Source organism: Oxyura jamaicensis, chromosome 12 (genome assembly GCF_011077185.1).
Source record: "Oxyura jamaicensis isolate SHBP4307 breed ruddy duck chromosome 12, BPBGC_Ojam_1.0, whole genome shotgun sequence".
Classification (NCBI taxonomy): Eukaryota; Metazoa; Chordata; class Aves; order Anseriformes; family Anatidae; genus Oxyura; species Oxyura jamaicensis.
In genome coordinates this window covers 19,537,402-19,557,551 of record NC_048904.1, presented here as the reverse complement: position 1 = coordinate 19,557,551, position 20,150 = coordinate 19,537,402, and the positions used below count along the sequence as shown (strand labels likewise).

Below are 20,150 nucleotides of genomic sequence, written 5' to 3'. Positions count from 1 at the left end.
CCCCAAATCCAGCTGCAAAAATGGGATGCGGGCCCTGGCCGGGGTGAGCCATGGATGGACAGAGGGACGGACTGACTGGCGGGCGGTCACACCACGGAGCTGTGCATGGCAGCAGCGGGAACAGCAGCGCTGGGTTCCCAGCGCAGCCTGGGGTCTTTCAGCAGCGCCGCTGGGAGCTCCCACCAAACACAAAGCCATGTCCCCATCCCTTCCTTTGGCTATTTTAAAACTCCTCCGGAGGCTGACCTGTGTATGCGTTGTGTTCTGCAGCGAAGCCCCAGGAAGCTCCCTTAGCTCCTTCTGGGGATCAATGTCCCCAGCCTGTACTCAACTGCAACACACCTGATTAAAGCATCTTTGTGCTGCTAGTTCTCACCCACATTGCATGAGAAGAGCTTCTCTGGCCCCGTGCTCAGGGCCAAACCCCACGTCTGCTGCTCACAGCACTTTTGCCAGCGAGCTGTGGCCAGCAACTGGATGGGGGCAACAAAGGCGAATTTCAAGGACCCCCCAAAAAACTCTTAGGGACATATCCAAAGGCATCATTACCAGCACTGCAGCCCAGCCCAGCAGGGCTGGGTACCAGCAGCAGGCTGGCAGCTCCCAGCCCGTGATGGAGGCGCTCTGGGGACTTTGCTTTGGCAGCCACCAAGGCGGCTCTGCGGGCACAGACACAGCCCTGGTGCCAGACCAGCAACACGTGTGTGGCAGGCTGGAAATTGGGCTATCCATTACCACTGCTCTTGCACTTCTCAAGGGGATTTATTTTGGGTATAGTACACAATCGAGGTGGCAGGTAGCTGCCCCCCACCCAGCCTTGGCCCTTCAATTCCCCACCCTGGAGGAGCCACGCGTGGCCCAGCCCCACTGCTGCAGCCAGGGGCGGGTCACGGCTCTTCCCCAGGAGAAAAAAGAGAAGTCACCCCCTTAAAAACACTGATGAGAAAAAGCCATCCCAATTTGTTTTCATCTATTTAAAAGCCTGTAAACTTTAGTGTTATTTATGGGCAGATGGGTCTGCTGCAAGCTGATGCTCTGCAGAAGGCTCACCAACACTTGTGCTCCCCCGGAGCAGCCTTAAATTGCCTTTACGACCTCCCAGCACTGTTCTGGTCAGTTCTGCTGCGCTCCTTCTGCATGCACCAGAGCCTCCACAGGGAGGGAATATCCTCGGCACTACCTGACCAAGAAGTTAACTCAGTTGGTACAGGACATACTCAGCTTAACAGAATCGTGTAAGAGACTTATTAATTTCCCATAGGAAATGAGCGTTTTGCAAAGATATGGTACTTAAAAGTCAGGTAAGGAGCAAGAAAATTAAAGAAACTTTAATTCACAGCATCACCTACCAAATTCTTCCCCATCATACACAACCATGAAAGCAAGAATGGGGGCAGGAGCTCGCTCCCTCCCCAGAGTTGTGTAGCCTGGCTCATCGGAGCCGCATGCTGCTCAGTGCCGCCAGACAGCAGCAGAGCTGCCGCTGTAAATCAGAGGCAAGTGGCAGCAGCGAGATTGTTTCAGTCCCGCGGAACCATCTCAGGTAAAATCCACATTAGAATTTCATTACGGTTTCTCCCTGAAATATTGCTTTACATAAATTTTGTAATATAATGCTTATTAAAACCTCGGTGCAAAAAGGGACCTAATCAGTTTCTTATTACCCTCACCCTATTTGTTTATAAATTAAAATGTATTTTAAAAAATAGATTATGATATATTGCAAGAGAGACTCCTTATTAAAATAACTTTTGATATGGAAAACAGTATTGCAAAAATACTAAAAATGTTAAAATTAGATTTCCAAATTGGACAAGTGCTGAAGTACTTCAATTTTCCGTTACATCCACTTACATTTTGCAAGATGTGATTCAATAAATCACCGCTTCACCCAACTCTGAAACAGCCAAAGGCAGATTACAGCTGGGAAGGACGGAGTTTTGGTATAGTCCTAAAGATTCCTTTCAAACACAGAATTCATTCAAACAAAAATACTTTTTTTTTTTTTTTTTACCCCCCTTTTAATTTATTGTTTCTCCTCGCCAGCCCCCCATCAGAGCACAGCTCACTGTGCATCTCCCAGACCCAATATTGGCAGAGGCACTATGAAATTAACACCAAACTCGCACAGCACAGTATTAGAGCACTACATTAGTTAGGAAGGAAAATTTTACTTACAATAACAGACTTCTTTGTATTTGGTAAACGCTACCTTTCATTCATTTTAGCTTAATTTCAAGCCTCCACAGACTTCTCTTCTTCCTAGCACCTCCAGCAGCTAAAGCCTTTGCTTTCCCAGTGCTCCCGGAGCCGCTGGTCTCCCTCGCAGTGACTCTTGGCAAATGGAGCAGCTTCAGCGTTTCCCCAAGCCCGAGCCCCTGAGAAATCCATGGGTATTCATTTCTTTGAAATTATTTCAGAGGCAGGAGCCAAAAAAAAAAAAAAAAAAAAAAAAGGCACTTCCTTACTCTGTGTTACATTTCAGAAAGTTTAAATGGTCTAATATCCTATTCCTTTTCAACGTACCACAAAGTGCTAAATGGTAAGAATTACATTACTGCCACGGCTTAGATCCTGGCTGATAAGGTGAGCCTCTTACATTTATACCGACTTCTGAAAAAGCTGTTGCTATACTGGTCCAATAATTAATAATTCATGGAGCCAAATTACAGCTCTAGAAGGATACAGACATTTTTACTAGTTCTTTCATATTCCTCTGATTTATGTATGACTAGACAGGAGACTGAGCAAAGGAAAAAAAATTAAAACTTAACACTTCAGGTCTGAAATTAAATCGCTGTTCCATGCTCACAAAGGATGGATGGAGCAGGATGTAACAAAACTTCTTCTGAGAAGAGCACATGTACAAGAATTCTGAACATCGGTTAATTTCACTACATAAAAAATAACTTTCGCAGTACTAAAATTGTAGAAACTTGGAAATATTTATCGCTAAAGGGTCTTTCCGTATCATGCAAGTGTGGCACAACACAGTAATATTTGAAGCACCTCCACAATCCTCCTCCTTTCAAGTTGTCCTTGATGAACAGACTAATTTTTCTGCCCATTGTATCTACCCTCTCCTTGCTAAAGATGCATTTTTATTGATCCATGTATAGAACAAGATTCCCCCTAAAGACAAGGATCGGTAATTTATTTTATTTCTTCCAGAAAAAGAGATGATTCATAAAATGAGTTCTGTCAATGTACCAAGTGCATTTTAGCTGACATTTTCAGAAGTGCCTAAATCCCATCTTCTAAAGGCTACAGGAGCAGATTTTGATACTAAAAAAAATAAAAATAAAAATCACCTAACGATGCAGGCATGTACTGGGGCTTTCGGAATTTCTTAGGCCCGTGTGACTTTTTACTGACTTTTCCCCAACCTTTCAGCCTGAGACCCTGGCACTGAGGAAATGTGATCCTGGACCTCTGGAGGTGAAGGAGCATTTTTAGTGCACCAGGCTCAGGTTTAAAGCACCCCAAGCAGCTTTGAATGTTTATGGTGATCTTGTTGCAATCAGTACCTTCACAATGCAAAACTGGAAAATCGGAAATTTTTCACAGCTATTTTTAAGTATGGTGTATTACTAATACTGGTTTATGAGTAATATTTAAAAGATGAAGTAGTGTCTCTTTATGGTTTCAGAGAATACCACCTGTAAGAAGCTACCACAGACTCTGAAACACCCACAGCTGGTAAAAACGCTGTCCCAAATGCCGGTACCCCTCTGTCTCACTGTTTTATCCTCTGTAGCCCAGTCAGCCAGAGCTGGCTGTTTGCTGTTGGACTCCTGCATGGACTCCTGCAGAGCTAAATCTGCCTTCTCAGCTGTGGCTGGGCTACTGAAAGCCTGCAAGAAGCGCCCATTTTTAATAAGTAGCTAAAGCCAAGAAACAGCCATTTAGCTTTCTGATCAGCATATTTTAATGCAACAAAATCTGCTTGAACAATCAGATTTTCAATGGAAACTGTGCTTCCTGGGAAGCCATCTTTTATACGAGACACATTTGAAGTGCAGAGTTTGGCAGTGCTGTGGGAAATCATCCCATGTCTAAAGATGTCTCATTGTTTGTACTCATATAGCCTGCCGATTCCCTGGCTATTCACTCAGCCTTCGTTTTGCATATCGCAAATACAAATCTCAGAAAACCTAATTAATGCCGCTAGACTGTTTCATGTGTTTAAGAACAAAATAAAATTAAATCGGTGCCAAGAAGAAAGAAACTTCTCTCTTTGGTTTTGGGGAAACTGCACAAGGGTAAAATTTTCATAGCTGTTAAAATAATTAGGTCTCAAATTGAGTTTAGTTTCCTAAGTTACTTTGAAAACTCAATTCTGTATCATACACAATCTAACAATTTTATATTACCACTATCTATTTAGATCTTATTCCGTGCTTCTACATCTAATTATATGAAGTTATTTAAGCAGAAAATACAGAATTTTGGAGTCTCCATGTTTATCTTTGTTGTACCTACATATTTACATCCACAAGTATATTTTAAAGCAAACAGGAAAAAAAAAAAAAAAAGAAGGTATTGCAGCAGGTTGTTCCACTGGAAAACAATGATCCAAGACAAATCTTTCACAAGCCTTTTGGAAAACAGATATACACCAGTACTTTCCACAGGCAATTGTTAGACATTAACTCTAATTTTAACAGTAATTTACCTGATTTTACTCTAAAGATGAGAGCACAAGAACTTTATCATGTTTGTGTTCCTTCCGAGGCTGGCCAAAGCAGTGGCCTCATCAAGTGATTCCCCCTGAATTTATACCATGCCTGGTTTGCATACCTCACACCTCCACAGCAGACATTGTACATAGCACATAAAAGCCCAGTAAATTTAAAACCCAATGCTAGGTCCTTTAATATTTTTGCATTTGTCCACAAGATTTTATTTTGCTACACCATGGATTGTTAAAATGCAACACATCCAGACAGGCTGTAGAGTCCTTGGAGATGCTCAAAACCTAGATCAAAAAGTCCCTGAGAACGTGGACCAGCTTGGAAGAGGAGGCTGGTGTAGGTGATCTGATTCCTCCCAACCTTTATTACTGATTTCAATAGCAAAACATGTAAAAGCTCCCACAGTGTCAGAGACTGGAACTGGGAATGAGCAGAAGTGGCTGCACACAGGCACACTTCCATGTTTAAAGAAAACAGACGTTCTTTGCTGATGTTCATTCAAAGAACTTGAGTTGTTTATTAAACCTATCGGTTTGACATAGAATAATTTGATGTGTTAATAACAACTGTCTTTTAGTGGACTAAAGAATGTCAACAATTTGTTTGAAGTAAAACAGACATTGATGTTCAGGTCATGGAAATATTCAGCACCCTGGGGCACTTCCCCAAACTTTTACCAAATTTTGATATTTAATCCTGGTCTCGCAGCTGGCACAGACCTGGCTGGTCTGATCCTGCTGGAAAGCGACCACGGGGAGGTAGTGGGTTAGTGGGAACTGACCGCAATTCAGCTTTAAAATCAGTTCCGTCTCCATCAGTTCCTGAGGAATCTGAAACCTTGAGTCTTTCCAGAAGACGAACGCAAACTGCAATGTAATTGTGGAGCCATCGTGACTAATAGAGAAAATGGCAGGAGGCACCTCAGCAGCAGAATTGCATCTTTTTGCAAAGCAGAAACATTACAGAAAACCTCTTATGAGAAACAGTGACCTTATCCTCAAAGCATCTAATTCAAGGTGGATTTAGATGTGTAAGTTTATCAAAGGCTTTTTCACTAACAAGTTTGTTTATGCCCTGTTTTTTCCTGGAGATTTAATAGCATTCCTTCCTCCACGCGAGCTGTATCTAGCTTGTACAGAGGGCAGTGTAGCTCCTCACTTCACACACAACAGTAATTAGAAGCTTTGCAACTGTACTTAGCTCCACTTAGGGTGATGAAAGATGCAGATGTTTGCTTTAAGTTCTGATAAGCATTCAATTTGATCAGCCTGCACAAACTCCCAGCAACTCGTACTGTGCAAAATTTCTTAAGCCACCAGTCACATAAAAGCGGGCTCTCCCAGCCGTTAGACTTCTAAAGCCTGAGATTTCTAACCCAGGCATGAGATCGTACACCATAAACATTTCAATAGCTGAGGACACATTTGCCAAAGCCAGTTGGAACCCCAGTGAGCTTCAGGAACCACTGGAGCAGCCCAGCAGCTGGTAAAAGCACCCTATGTCCTGCAGCCGCACCTCCGCTCTTATCTGCTTAAATTTACCCCTAAATCCTAAAGTCAGCAGTAGAAATGCATTAGGCTCTCAGCATGAAGAACATCCTAAATATACATCTACCATGTATGTAAGCTCGTTACCTAACCAAGCTAGTTGGCTTGAAGTTCCCGCCAGTCACACCACCGTTACAAGGGAGCATGTTAGGCACTTCTGCAGCTAGACCTTGGTCATTTTTGAAAATGTTATGACATTTCTTGGTATTATAATAAGAATTATTTAAGCTTCCTTACATTAACAAGAATCCTGCACTAATAGAATTTTCTTTTCTATTAGCTAAATCAATCAGTGCAGTAAACAAAAGCAAAGATATTAATTTTCAGTTGGAAAGTGAAGTAAAGTCGAAGTGGAGAGCAGAAGATAATTGTAGATTTACATTTTAAACAACAGCTAGCGTTCTCAAACCCAATTAAAGCTGGTTTTGTCTCTCCTCCATTTTTACTGCTGCCGTAGCTTTCTAGCTCTGAGACCATCATTGTGCAGAGCACACGGGAGAACACAGAGGGAAACCTGCACAGCCCATAAAGCTCCACACACCGCTCAAACCCACACGATGCCCAGCAGGAATAAATGACTTCCCTCTCTGGTATCCTTATAGATACTGGCATCGCAGCAGGCACGGCTCCACCTGTAAGTAGCAGGTGAGGTCCCATTTCTGTGCTCCTTCCACCAGCAAAATCATTTGCTGTCAAAGCCAAAGGACTGCATCCATCCAGGACATGGGAGCATGCACAGCGCTGCGGGAAAGTGAGCGTGCTGTCCTGTAAACATGTTTTAAATTAGTTAAATGCATTCATTTGTTGGAAATACCACACATGAGCAGTACCACACAGTAGCACATGAGCATTCATTCATAACTTTCCACCAACATGCAAGTTAAATTTGAGAGTCAAATAACGGATGAAAATCTCAAGCTTAAAAAAATTTTACCTATTCCTTGACTAAGGACATGAGGGGCACAACTGCTAACAGGGTGGTTCAGAGCAACATCTTACTTTGATTTTTAAATGGGAAACCATTTTTTTTTTTTTTTAGAACTGCTGCTAACTTCCATTCAGCCTTTCCTTTGATGAAAGCCTGAAAACGAGACCTCGGTACTGCCTCCAGGACTAACAGCATGGGCAGCGCTGCCTGGCCGCCGGGCCCTGGCAAAGAGCCACAGCTGGCTCGAAGCAGGGACTGAAAGTTTCCTCCCTCGGATGAATCTAATCTATTTATAATCTACAACGTTTCCTCTAAACAGCACTCCACCTCTTACCTTGTATCATTTTCCACATAAATGCCATGCCACAGAGCTAAAATGTATGTCCAAATAGAAAAGTGGATTTTAAAGTGAAATGTTTCAGAGACTGACCTTATTATAATCTAATCTCCAGTCATTATGACCAGAACAACTCAAAAGCAATTCCTATCATCTTCTCCACTGCAGGGTTTTGGAAGCCAGGACCCCTGCTACAAGAAAGCAATTCCTTGCTTATTGCACATCTTTTGGTTAGAAAACTGAAATACCGACAAAAGTTATTACGCATTTTTGGACTCTTCTTTCCAGGAGTAAAGGACTTCAACCCATGTTCTTGTGAAATTTATTTTGGTAATTACCATCTTTTGTATACTCTTCATACACAAATAATTTTTCTGGACCTATTACCTGGCCTCCCTTTTCTTTGCACACCACAATGTCACACTTGTCCTGTGCACCAGATCTTCCCTTCCCTGCAAGGGAGATGGGAACCGGTGCCTCAGGCACAGGTTTTGAGAGACATGGCATGTCAGGAGTCTGTTTGAAAAGGGGTAAGCCTTTTTTAGCATCATTAGGAAAACAAAACAAAACAAAACAACAACAACAAAAAAAACTGGTGTGGTTGCAAGTGTAAACATCCATGCGATTCGCACTTGCACCTTGCTGAAGAGCCACCAGGGCAGCAGGGACACAGATGTTGGGTTCCTTGCACGTGCCTTCACAGCATGTCTAGAACAGAAGTAAATCAGCAAACAGTTCAGCAGCTACAAAGCTTTTCAATACCTATTTTACTCTTTCAGTACACGTACTTATTTTCATGTGTTTTTCGCCGTCATCTGTTTGAGCTGCACACACTGCATCAGCCAGCATTTGGGGCTGAATTCTGTGCTGCTAGTGGCACCGAAACCTCCCCATGCCTGGGGACTGCCTGGCCCCAGCACTGCAGGAACCACAGAGGATGCTCCGTGACCGAGCGCTCAGAACAGAAAGGAAGAAGTCTGGCTGTGACAGAGTTTCCTTCATGTTCCCACACCCACAAAATGGGGACATGTTAAAGAAGAGGTCTTGTGAACAGCCACTGATACACTATTCACTCATAAGATAAGGCTATCTTCTCCCCCTCCCCCCAAAAATACTATCTTCCCCCATGAAAAAATGTTTTTGGATGCAATTCATGTACACTGTAAAGAGAACATTAATGCTGCTTTCTCTTAAAAGCGGTCAGATGAGGCAGCAGCATGAGCAGCAAGGATGCCTGCCTGACCTCCCCCCAAGACACACTGCCGAGCTTAGGCCAAAAACTTCCCCGCCATGCAGCTGAGGGCATCAGGCAGGCCAGCATGACATGCAACGCGGGCAAAACTGAGACAGAGCACGGCCAGGACAGGTAGACACTGCTGAGCATCCTACTGAAGTCATCTGCATTAAGACACAAGCGGGTATTTATGTCCCTGATGCTCAGATAGCGAGGTGCCCCATCCATTTGGTGCCTATCAGATGGCAGAGCTATCAGGGCGAAATCTTTATCTGCTTCATGTCACACCGCTGGATAGAGTGTCTGGAATTCAAGCCTTCCGGCGGCCCTTTTTCTATTTCAGGACACTGCAATGCCCCGGTGAGGAGCAGAAGGCGGGCAGAGGGAAAGGCAGCGGCTCAGCAGCCATGTAGGACAGCAGCAGCGATGTCTCCCCCTGTGAAAGGCAGCAACGCCTGGACCAGCAGCAGCCCTGAGCACAACCTCGCTGCACCAAGGAAAAGGCTCAAGGGTTGTTTTTCCCATTGACACTAAGTATTTTCAGTATTTACAGAGACACGATGCTGTATCTATTTCTGCTCACACCTGTGATAATTACACCTGACTGATACGGTAATTATTTTTTACGATGCTGTTAAAACACCACATTTTACCATGCATAAGAACATCTTCACTTTCCTGTGATTGACAGAAGTACACACTCCTAGAAAAACATCTCTACACTGGTCTGACTCAACCAGGTTCCAAAGCAGTCCCGAGTCATTCAAATCTTTTTGTGAGATGGCAACAAGGCACAGCGGAAGGGATAGAGCCGTGCTGACAGGTGGGGGGCTGTGAAAGAAGATGTAGGTAGAAAGATGTAGGTAGAAGTCTCTGCTTTATTCCAAAATTCAAGAGTACCTTTTCCATGGTATGCATCATTTGTTTTCATCTCTGCTACTGACGTGTGGGTGCTTCTTCTGTACCATTCTTACTGTAGGTCATATTCTCATTACATTTAGAGATGTTCTCTAAAATACAAAGAACGCGAGCTTATTGCTGCCCAGTTGGTTAAACGTTTGGGGATCGGTGCTGCGTGACCCCCAAATAGGCCAGTAGAGAAGACTGGCAACAACCTGCATGAGAAAATCTCTGACTATGTAGGACGAACTACACCCAGGTTAGGCACAGCTACCAGCCCGATGAACGTCTGGAGCAAACCCAACGTATTGAATATTTTCAAGAAACCCAGGGTCAGGAAAGATTTTTCTATTTTTAAGTGAGCCATCTCACTTTATTATTTTATAGGCAGAAGTACTCAAATACAGAAAGAAACTAAGAAAACTTATGACTGATATTCTTATGGATATGCATAAATGGATTTTAATTTTATAGCCTTTAAGGCAATGCATCATGAAATTTACTCTTTCAAAGTGAATTTAAATGCATCTTGAAATTAGAGAAAAAAGGCTTTTGTTCCCATAAGATGGCAATCAGGAAATTTTATTTCCAACATAAAAGATTCCTTCTGCAAAAACTTTGATTAATTATTTTGCATCAGGAAGAATGATTCTTGTTTTAATTGTAGCAAAAATTTTCATTATTGATCAAAATGTCATTTTAAATAAGACATTACAGAACCAAAAGATCATTTCTGCTCTTTCCAAAATAAGCATTCAAAACTAAATTTCAAACTAAGCAAAATGCCATATATTGCATTGGAATGAATTTCCAATAATAGTAACTATTTTATATCGGTACAAACAAACTTTATCTTAATTAGATTGACCTTTAAAAAGCTTCTCAGGCATTTGAGAAATGTAAATACTTAACGGTATGATTCATTCATATTCTTGTTTGCTCAGACAAAACTGAGAGCTTTAAAACACGGAGCCTAAACCAGTTCCTGCGATTCGGACAGTCGGGCTTGGGATTAGGTTTGGTCTCGTCTGACTGCACGACGGTTCATGCCCATTTGCCACAGATCATGAATGCTCTTCAGATTTCTAGTACTTACCATGAGCACACCAACTATGGCGCATCTCTTCCTATTAGGATTTCTGTATTCTGCCCAGATTATTTCTCTTTGTGTGCTGACCAGGGAACAATCCCACAGGGAAGGCCCCGCACATCCACACATGGAACCTGCAGATTCTCTCTCAAAAGAGCAATTTGCTTTTATTGACGCTGAGAATGAGGAGAGATTGTTATCAGGGAATTTATTTCACTGGTTTACGAGGCTGTTTCACAGGATGTGGACCTCACATCAGAGGGTAAGAGAACTCATGCCTCAATGCTCAGCTGTGTCACCTCCTTCCATCTCTTCTGAGTGACCACTGTACAAACCTTGAGACCAGCAGAACAGCTATCATATAATCTTACTTAGCAAGTGACCGTGTACAGATATTTGGCCTAAAAACAAATATAATTTAAAAAAACAAGACTTGGTCTGAAATGAAAAAGATGGATGTATTTACCAAGGTCTTGGAAAATGAGGGTCAAATCCTTGGATGTATTAGTTGTATCCAGTGCTTCTGCACACCGTTATAAAACCAAGACAACCCTGCCCAGCCTGCCTGCTCTGTGTAGGTATGTACAATCTTCCCTTCAAAGGTAATTTGTATCCTAAGGATTCACCCGTGCCAGTACAGCTCACCAACAGCGAGAGCATCGCTGCATCCACCGTTACAGCTCTTACCTGTGTCCACCGACAGCCTGCTCTCCCTCATCACAGTGTGCGCTGGTTGTTCGCTTGAAGCTGTCAATTTAAAACATTTCACTTATGAACTTTAGCTCTAACCAGACTACAGAGGCTGTGAATGCTCCTGGCAATAAAGGAAGATTAAGGCTGGGAAGGACAAGCAAATATAATAAAAGTAGCAGTGTCTAATTGGGCAGCCTACCATAGCTGGTGAAGAGAAGTGAGCAGGTCAAGCAATCGAGAACCAGAAGAAATGACCTTAAAAAGTTCTGTCTGGGGACAGACTGCCGATGGTCTCATCAGCATTCAGCTCCACTGCCACAGTCTGGAGGAGGAAACATAATGCAGAAAATGGAAAGGAGGGAGATAGAGTAGTGGGGAGAAAAACATCTTTCTTAATTCAGCCGGGGAGGAGATGGAAACCAGCCATCTGCAGCCTTTTCCCCTTTTTTACGAGTCCTCTGGTCTGTGACCCACCTACTAATATATTTTCAGTATCACATATAATCTTTAAGAAGAAAGATTAGTGGCTTACAAAGGAAATGGTTGGTAGAAAGGCACTGTTGAATCTTTTCCTGCTTATTCGTATTGTTTCATGCTAACAGAGAGGGGCTTTGGGTGAGATTTTCAACAATGCTCAGAGGATTTGGGTGCTCAGTGATTTTCAGCAAGAGCGAGACACCAATCTGCCTTTTATGTCTTTGAAAATCTGCTTTCACTCATAAGCTTTTCAAGGCAGAGATTGTGGTTTCCTAGGTGTTTACACAGCTCCTTCTGCATTTGGGCGTTACTGCTACATAAAGCAGAGAATCGGTTCCCCTTCTGTCATCTCGTTTTGCCATCAGGTTGGTACAGCTTTTTTTTAATGAAAAGGGACTTGGGGAAGGGGGAACAACTTTGTGAAGGCATACATACACACTATTTTCATAGATGTTTACAGGTTCAGTGAGGAACTGAAAACCTCCAGACCTCTCCCCACCCCACCAGGATTGCCATTCCTCAACCAAGAAAACATTCAGACAAGAAGTATCAAGGAAAACCACTTTCTAAATTTTACTTTTAAGACTCTCCCGTGGGAGAGAAAATAAGCTGTAGGTGCAACAAGAAGTCCTATTCAGCTGATAGCACCTCTCCTGCCAGGAGGACAATGCCCTGCACTCACAGCCTCCAAACAGCAGCTGTGAACTGCAGCCCCTGTGGCCCCTTTCCAGCATCAGCTCAGTTTCAAGCCTTGAGGTAAAGGCGCACACACAGTCATTCATACACTGAAGTCATATGCCCAGACTGTTGCTTCTCAATGTCATTAGAAATACTAATTTTCAGCCGGGAGAAGCACCCAGTAAGAGAATGCTGTCCCCAGGTGAAATAAACATGCAAAAGGCAGAACCAAATAATCTCAGCAGAGGGGTTCCCTTCTACTCCTCTCAGGTTAAACTTGCAGACAAGCAGGAGGAGGTAAGCCCCTATCTGCTTTGCCACATGCCACCCTATCATACTTATCCTCAGACCAGTTAGCTCTTTCAAATGTCATTAAAACTGAGTATTTTGAAAAATGTCTTAAGATCACTGCATCTGTAGTGCTCTTGACCCATGATATTTCCGTCTATAAAAGGATTTCACCAAGATGCTATAAAAGAGCAGGCACACGCTCCATGTGCGGATATGCAAGACAGTCCTGCAAGGTGATGACAGCCCTCAGCTCCCATCAGCCGTACAGTGATGAAGATACTCATCAACTTCTAAGGTCTGCCCTGCACTAAATAAGAAAGGAGCCTTTTCCCACACAACTTCTTTATCTTCTCACTGAAGCTAACAGAAATGTAAGACCTATGCTATCATTAATGCTACCGTGCATTTTCTAATATTAATAAACAGTTAAGAAGTACTCTAACACACTGTTACCACACCTATTTTTCTGCAAGGCTTTTAAATAAGTCTATGGGCTGAAACCTGTGCAAAAGGAAAGGAAAACTGCTGTACTATTGCTCTTATGAACAGTTGTATGAGATCTATTCTGGACTCGCTGGGTCCTAAATCATCCAGAACCAATGTGACCTGTCCCCACGGCGTGACATACCCGTACCTGCCACACTGCGGGCACTTCAGCTCACACTTTGTAGGCTAGGAGTCCAGCATTTCCACTGCAGGGTCACCAAACCTCACTCTGACTTCGTTCTTCCTCCCACTCTGTGCTTCATGAAGTCTGGCTGAGATTCGAGAATATGCGATCTCGGAGGTTTTAGAAAATGAAGGGAAATCCATGTGCTCATTCTTACATTAACTCCTTGATGCTTGTTTTCACATAGGGATTATTTCAGCAAGTACTAATGATCTACAGCTTCGTGGTGCTCTGACCGCAGTTTGCTATTGAAGCCTACATTCAGCTCAGGCAAACACCGAAATCCTGAGCAAACCTGCCAGCAATAGAGCAGTACAATTACATGGGAAAACTTAAGGTTTATTTTAAAGACATCATCCTCTGCACCATATTACCAATCCATATTACCACAAAAGCATGCATTGAGATGGAGAGTTAAATTTCCCAGGTGAATTGGCCATGCATATCAGGTTTCAGGTGAAATGAATCCTTTCAGCACCTAGTACAATACTGAAAAGAGTTACAGACCATCCCAGCGCAAGGTACAGAATCTGGGTTGAGATCTCTAGCTTAAGGTTTTGGCTCACCTCTTAGCAAAATTATTTTAATACTTCTGCCTCTGCACCTGCCACCTCCAACCAAGAACTAAGTGAGTTTTCATTAAGTTACTGACTGCTAAATATATCTGTGCCAAACCACGAGACTTCACCTCCTGAGTAACACGCAAGGGGTCCCCTCCTGATGAAAATGTCTTTGGGCCAAAGACATATTTTGCTTGTATTCATACAGCCTCATCAAACATTGGTCAGGCAGACTTATGTGAAAGACCTGTTACAAAGCACAATGCTCATTAAGTAGAAAACCTTTAACAACAACAACAGTTTAATTCTCTGACATTATATTTAAGAGCTCTGAACAAAATCACAAAGAAGGCATGCCATACAGATTCCCCATTGGGCTTGGTTCCAGATAGAGGGGTGGAGATAGCATCTACTCCACAGAAACTTGGCTACAGCAGCTATGAATTTCTTTTACTGGGAAACAGAATTGTACTAAAAGTCTTGGCAACTTACACAAAACAATGCTCTGTGTATCTGCTTTGTCCCGCACATTAGAGATGCGTACATCTCAATTATTTGTTTGCTCAAGAGACTTTCCCAAATAAAGAGTAAAGGCTGGTTGAACACTGCCTCTCAGAGGGCTCTGTTACTCAAATAACACACACGGGCTTTGCAACACGAGATGAATCCACAAGCCATCAAGCTACGTAAGCAGCATGGAGTGATGTACTTCATTAACCACATATCCGGCTGGATTATTATTGCTCCAGTAACAATTCCCTCACCTATTACTCACATAAAAAAATCACAGATAGAATTGTCCGAGGAGAATGAAGAGTGCCCTTTGTTCTGCTCTGCACTGTGGTGGCAAATCACTGGCCCAGAGGATGCTCCGGTGATCAGCTTCTCAAACTCCACCCTCCCACTGTCAGCAAGAATTACATTGCTCTTTTTCTCCAGCCGGGCTCTCCCAGAGCCCTGCAACTGCCGGGACCTGCTGCTCAATGAAGACTGGAAGCTATTCAGTTCATTCACATCCCCTTTGCCTCCCATAGTCCCAGCCCAGCAAGCACTTTCGCATGGTTTCCTTAAAGCACAGACAGAACACTGCTGAGTTGCTTGGTACTACTCAGATCCTTGCATGTGTTTCAGATGAAGATGTGGGAGGGAAAAATTCTCAAAGTTATTTGCAACATCACAGCTGTTTTCACTCGAGAAACATGACTACATCATTGTGGAATTAGAGCTGTATCTTATTTTCTATACTACACCCACTAGAACATTTCTACCAGCCATGAATACAAGAAAAAAAAGTCTGCTTTTAGAGTTCCAGGAAATGTTTTCTTCTGTACAGGTGATGGCTTAAGTTGCTATTTCTCAGGCTACTTATGCCTCTCTACTTCTCTCAAAGACCTCAAAAACGCCCCATTACTTTTGGAAGAACCCCGAGATCAAATGGTTAGAGAAGCAAAACACTGCTGGACTTGAGAAATGATCAGGTTGCCAAATACAGACCATCTGTCACTGAAGTTCAAATGCAAAACTGTTATGGGCTGATAGGTTTGTTACTAAGTTGTGTTTCAGTTGCACCAAAATTCAGGCGATATTTTCAGCTGGTACAAGCAAGCAGAGGAAAGGTAACCAAAAGGTAAGGCCAAATACAAGGCTACCAAGTCCACAGCTAAAACTTCCACAAGCCACTTAGGTGTCAAGTTTATTCAAAGCATTTCACATCTATTTTGTAGTTTTGTCCATGTACTTCCTAAAGAGCTTAACAAGCAATATATGAAATATAAAACCCTCATTCCTTTCAGCTTCAGACTAGACTAATAAAAAGTCCACACTAGGTTTATTAGCATCCTCTTATCCCCACCAACAATACATCATAGACACTTGACTCTACAGTAGAAACAGTAAAAGTATTAACAGTGACCTTCTGAAATTCAGACAGAAGGGACTAGATTCCATTAGTATTCCTATTAAAACAACAGAGCATCACTGTAAATTACTGGTTATTACCAAATTAAATGGTACAGAACAGATTGCTTCTGTGTGCAGCACCCAACTCCGCGCTGCTGCTCAACCTCGCTCCTGCTTGCCAGGACAGGCTGCAATGGATGCACCACACAGTGCTGCAAAAAATAGGCCCTGGTGTTACTGAGCTTGACATCTCACACAACTAAGTGCAAGTGTCTGCTGCTTCCAAAAGATGAGGACCTCCTGGATCTTCTCACTGTTAGCAGTTACCTCAGCCTTGCACACAGGGCTACAGGGCTGCCCTGGAAACGGTGCTGGGCCGCTGTCACTTACCATGGCTAATTGTTGTGATTGTCCTCCTCAGAGGAGCTCAAATAGCTCCAAGGAAGAAACTGATGAGGTCAGTGGCACTGCCTCTCACTGCAGCTCGTCTAAGACATACGAAGTTACAAACCAGGAGAGGGACCATCAGGCCAGGCAGGATGAGACCTAGTCATGGAGGCAGGCAGGAGAGCAGCAAGCCCTTTTCCTACAGACAGCACGGCTGGAAAAAGACCCTCTGTGGGCTGCAAGGGCAACCAGCTGGCACGGCTTGGAGAGAGCATGAAGCCACGGGAACATCCTGAAGTTTCTTTACCTTACTCAGTACTTTATTAGGGCTCTGGACCCCAGAATGCCTTTGCTATTTAATAACATTTGATTATGTGATAGTCCCAAATTACACTGCACTGCTTTTTGGTTTCATTGGCTCCCCACATATGGGTTATGAAGACTTACAAGGACAAAGAGGAAAACCATCTCATACTTTATACTGTTAAGGGTTCCCAGGCATTCCCATTTATCAAGCAAAAAAGAAAAAAACACAGTTAAGTCACACCTTGTTCCACACAGGGGAAGCATATAGAATGCAGAAATGAAAAACCTGCTTTAATACAGTAGTAATATGTGTTTAGGCAGTGGCTCACTAACTTATTGCCTTGTTTCTGAAAATAAATTAGAGAATATGAATCAAGCCCCCTGAAATTAATAGGAAATCTCCCATTTGCTTCACTGGGCTTTGACTGGTGTATTAGAATGCTTTAATTGCTTTATTAAAATGTTTTTAATGTTTTTGTTTCGGCCCCCCCCCCCCCCAACCCAACGCTCTTTCATCATTGTGGTACTAAAAAAGGACAGCCAATTTCAGAGGGGACTGCAGATGTTTGAGGATTTTTATGTGATACTAACCTCTCCCTGGTTGACTTTTCCCTTCAGGTACATCTATCCTTTTATCCTGTCTCGGTCCTTTATCATACAGTAAAGATTAATTTTGAATTTCTGCTGATTGTATGATTTTGGACTTCATGAAAAAAAGCCTCTTTCATGGGGGACATTAATATTCACATTGACAGTCCTGAACATCTACTTTCAGAAAGGTTTAATAATTTTCTAAAACCTCTTGATTTTGTCACAATGAATTGTATTCAGGCTAACGTTTCTACTTGTCTTGGGCGACATCATTTACCCTGAGCCTTGTCTGGGCAATAAGCACCAGTCAAGCCCCTTATTCATTATTTCGCTAATTGTGATTCTTTTTCTATTATTTATAACAGAACTTCTGAGTAGAGGGGAAACCTGGGACAGGAGAGAAGTGGCATGGAAGTACTTTTTGGGAACTTTTCAGATATAAGCCCAAGCCTTTCTTTCACCCCTCAAAAAGAAAGAAAGAAAAAAAAAAACACAGTAGAAATGGTGAAGTAGAGGCCAGCAGTTCCAGCCTGTCCCACCGGCCTGGGATTGCACCCACTCCAGTTATTCCTCTGGGAATCAGTAACAAGGAGGAATACAGCCCTGAACATAAATTGAGGAGCTGCTCTTGACTCAGGGCCCCTTTGCCAGCCCAGGCAGCACTGCCAACAGCAGCATATCTCCCCTGCAATATGGTGCCGAGACCCCCAGCCCCTGGGGGCTCCTCACTGCACGAGCCCAGGGTCAATACAAGTTTCCTGGATTAAATATCCCATTTAAACAGGTCACAAGCTTTTGAAGGGAGGTGAAAAGCAGATGTATGTATCACTGAGATGCCTCCTTGAAGTGTGAAAAAGGTATTTTTGTGAGCTGAAGAGTTTTGCTGCTTAAGATTAGAAAAAAGATAATTTGGGCTTGGAGGAAAGAAACTGGCACATCCCAGCAGTTTGCTACATTTCCTAAAGCTACCTTTAAAACACTTATTTACGTGCCTGTCCTGAACCTGCTGTGCACAATACAGAAGCAGCCACAGGAACTCCTGCCTTCAGAGCAGGGCAGCGGGACAGCTGGCGTGAGCTGCAGCAGGATGAGAGCAAAGACCATAGGGATGCTGTGCACCCTCGGGCTGCTCTTCCCGACTGACCCTAGGGGCGAGGATGCTGCACAACAGACTAAAACCTGTTTCTTCCCAAGCCATCTTTATTTCTGGGCATCTATGAAATGCATGGAGCAGCAATAGAATTAAGCTCAGCTGCTTTTTAGATGGCACAGCACACTCTGAATGCCGCCAAGTCTGTGGTGATTTCATACCAATAAGAATGCTTTGAAAACATTCTAAATATTTTGTCCTTAAAATATTTAATAATCCACTAATTCATTATTCTGTACTGATCAAGAGATTTCAGAGAACCACACAGGAAATTTCTGTGACAAAGTTGTTAGCAGAGGGCATAGTTAACTTTCAGCAGCACCGCTCCACTGGCTTTGATCTCCCTTTGTTTCACTGCCATCAGCAGTGCAGCCCCCCCAGCCTGCCCCCTATTTTGCCCTGGTTGAGCATTGATGAGGTTAAGAGGATTATTCAGTAGCTGCATCCTACCACCTGCTCTTCTGATCCTTGGCTTTCAGGGCTTTTAATACATTGTACACATACCTTGGGCTCAGTTATTACAAACACTGATAATCTTCTACTTCCTCAAGGCTTGTTTCCATCTTATTTGAAGATAGCTGTAATTACTGATCTCCTTTTAAGGTCTAATTTCTTTTTAGTTAAAGTCAACTTTCATCTCATTACTAATCTTCCCTGTATTTCAAAGGAGACTCTAAAGTTAGAGAGTGAACATTGACATCTGTGGAAAATAATGGCATCTGTGAAAAATATTTAATTGCTTTTTTAGTATAAAAAAGATGACTTCCAAATAACTACAGCTTTATCCTGATGCTAGTGTTTAGCAGACCCTTAATTTCACTCATCTCCCCCTCATTTCCCTCTGCTTGCAGATCAAAAATGCTGTTATATCCTAGTGCTGGAAGATCCCATCTTTTTCTCCCAAAGATTTAACTTGCCTTTTTTTTTTTTTTTTTTTTTTTTTTTACTGCATTCCCATAGCCTGTTCCAGGACAACGACACCCACTTCTCAGGCTGCAGAACTCGCAGTATTGGGACATAACTTTGGTTCAGGTTTTGGGATGATCTACACATGGAAGACTGCATCGGTCATTTCATCACTGAAACAACTTTCTTCAAGTCCATGTCCAAATCAGATGTAAGAAAATGTAATGCAGTTAATTTGCTGGCCTTTTTATTTATTTTCCTTAAAAATGTTCTGCTTCCACAAGGCAAATCATCAGTTTATGGCCAAAGGGCATCCCTTCTGACAATGGAAATGCTTTTCTTATCCTAATTTTCAATCTAGTCAAAGTCTCTAGAGGTAGAACTGACATTTGGTAGCTGCTTCTTCCTCCTATCCTCTTTAATACCTCAAGAATATCTAGGTCTACTTTGGTTAAACATAGGGATAACAACTACAGTGGCTCTCTTTTTCATATGGAAAAATAATCTGTAGACTATGTGCACTAATTACATCACAAAACCATGTGTAGGTTATACAGAACTTAATTATTCCAACTCCAAAGAAATAAATTTCAAGAGACTTCTTATAGTTACAGTGCCTGACAAGCACACAGTGTACATACTGTCTGAAGGCCATCTCCCACCCCCAAAATGAATTTTTAGAAGCAAAGGTGTGAAATAAAGCAGTAAGAAAATCATCTAATCCATATGCAGAGCAAGACAATTTGATAAACTGAAATGCGCTACTCTATCTCTATTTTACATTAAGTCCTAACACAAAAATTCAGATTCAC

At 42.6% G+C, this 20,150-nt stretch overlaps 1 protein-coding gene across 5 annotated transcripts in view; it reads right to left on the bottom strand.

The window, feature by feature from the left end:
• Positions 1–20,150, bottom strand: part of CNTN4 (contactin 4) — a 294,079-nt gene that overhangs the window by 194,944 nt on the left and 78,985 nt on the right. Inside the window, exon 1 of one of the 5 annotated variants that reach the window (XM_035337709.1) lies at positions 2,179–2,305. The exons of the other annotated variants lie outside the window; for them this stretch is intronic. The gene's annotated coding sequence lies outside the window, so the exon portion shown is untranslated. Of the gene's footprint in view, positions 1–2,178; positions 2,306–20,150 lie in introns of those variants that run through there. 5 annotated transcript variants of the gene reach the window in all.